We start from the raw sequence: 2154 nt of genomic DNA, 5'->3' as shown, positions 1-2154 counted from the left end.
GCAAGGATGGCAAGACTGTGTCTTACATACTTTGGACATGTTGTCAGGAGGGTTCAGTCCCTGGAGAATGACATCATGCTTGGCAGAGTACGGGGTCAGCGGAAAAGAGGAAGGTCCTCAACAAGGTTGATTGACACAGTGCCTGCAACAATGAGCTCAAGTATAACAACGATTGTAAGGATGGCTCAGGACAGGGCAGTGTTTTGTTCTGTTGTCGCTATGAGTTGGAACCAACTCGACGGCACCTAACAACAACAACAACAGAGATTATTTTAAGTAATTAGAGAAGGGTGTAGAGTTCATTTCTTCTTTCGCAGTAATTTTAGGCCAAGTAAATTGCGCTATTATACCCATAGGTGTTTTATACCTAAGAAGACTAAAAATACGACTATCTTGGTACTTTTAAGCTTTTTTGTCTAGACCAAACAATTAATGTTGTTGTTGTTAGTTGCCATCAAGTTGATTCCCATTCATGAAGACCCAATCTGTTACAGAGTAGAACTGCTCCATAGGGTTTTCTTTTTGTAATCATAATGGAAGCAGATTGCCGGCCTTTTCTCCTGCAGTCCTGCTGGATGGGTTTGAACAGTCAATGATTAGGTTGGCAGTCAAGCTCAAATTGTTCGTGCTACCTATTGTTAGTTGCTGTCAAATCAATTCCTTCTACTCATAACGACTCCATTTGTGCAGAGTAGAACCGCTCTATAGGTTTTTAAAGCTGTAACCTTTTGGAAGCAGACCACCAGGACTGTCTTCCAAGGTGCCTCTGGATGGGTTAAAAATGCCAATCTTTGGGGTAGGAATGGAGCACTTAATCATTTTTGCCATTCAAGGACTCCTTTGCATCATCTGGGAACCTTAAATAATTAATAATAATATATTAACATGACTTTATTTGCTTTACTCAATAAAAAAAACAGTAACTTTTCATTTCAAAACATGACCAATCATACTCTAATCATGGAATTCTTGCTCATCGGATTCACTGAAAGTTGGATGCTGTTGAGGCTACATGCTGCATTCTTCTCACTAATCTACCTAGTTAGTGCCCACAATGGAAAATGTTCTCATCATGCTTCTCACAATTCCTGATCAATGCCTCCACACTCCAATGTACTTTTTCTCAGGCATTTGTCCTTCTTAGATCTGTGTCTCATTTCTGCCACCGTGCCCAAATGTATCCTCAACTCCATCACCTTCATTGACTTCAACTCTTTCCTGGGGTGTGCGTTGAAGCTCTTCTTGTTGGTGCTCTTGCCAGAGTCGGAGATCAGCATTCTCATTGCAATGTCCTACGACTGCTATGTTGCCATTTGCTGCCCTCTGCACTATTTTTGGCACTATGAGGCTGTCATGGGCAAGAGGCCCTGTGTTCAGATGATGGCTGTGTCTTGGTTCAACAGCAGGGCCTTGGGATTCTTGTACTCAGGTGGGACATTCTCCCTCAACTTCTGTGGCTCCAACAAGACCCATCAGTTCCTCTGTGATGTTCCTGTGCTCCTACAGCTCAATTTTTCTGAAGAGCATGCCACCATTAACATCAGTGTGTTCACTGGGGCCCGTTATGCATTTTCATGTTTAGTTTGCATTGTGGTCTCGTATGTGTATATTTTCTCCACTGTGTTAATGATTCCATCCAGACAGAACTAATCAAAAGAGTTTTCCACCTGCCGGCCTCTTCTCATTGTGGTGTGTTCCTTGTAACAGGTGCTGTTGCTTATTTAAAGCCAGTCTCTGATGCACCTTCTCTTCTAAACCTACTGGTGTCTGTGCTCTATTCTGTGGTGCCACCAACCTTGAACCCCGTTATCTACTGTCTGAGGAACAAGGACGTTAAATCAGCTCTATGTAAAGTCCTGTGGAATGTTAGAAACACTTGAGGAATGGAAAGGTAACCAAAGTGGAAGTTAGGAAGTAAAATCACCTTTCTTGTTCTGTCGCCAACTAGCTGTTTGCAATTGTTTCTGTTTAGAGATCAATATATCATGGATTCTTGTTGATGATAAACTCAGGTTATCAGTTTTAACAGGAAGTAAGCCTTCTCCTATAATCCTGTGCTTTACATTTCTTATTTGTACAGAAATTATGAAGTTTTTCCTATTATTCCCATTTCCTATTGGTGTGTTTTACTCTTTTTCCGAAGCTCCCCATACA

General features: G+C 41.6%; 1 pseudogene; it reads left to right on the top strand.

Annotated features, from left to right (window-relative positions):
- Positions 1-939: 939 nt before the first annotated feature.
- On the top strand, positions 940-1880 carry LOC126070709 (olfactory receptor 14K1-like; annotated as a pseudogene).
- The last annotated feature ends 274 nt before the right edge of the window (positions 1881-2154 follow it).

The sequence above is a fragment of the Elephas maximus genome, chromosome 2 (assembly GCF_024166365.1).
Source record: "Elephas maximus indicus isolate mEleMax1 chromosome 2, mEleMax1 primary haplotype, whole genome shotgun sequence".
NCBI lineage: Eukaryota > Metazoa > Chordata > Mammalia > Proboscidea > Elephantidae > Elephas > Elephas maximus.
Note: the sequence above shows the minus strand (reverse complement) of the source record. Positions and strands in the feature narration are given on the sequence as shown.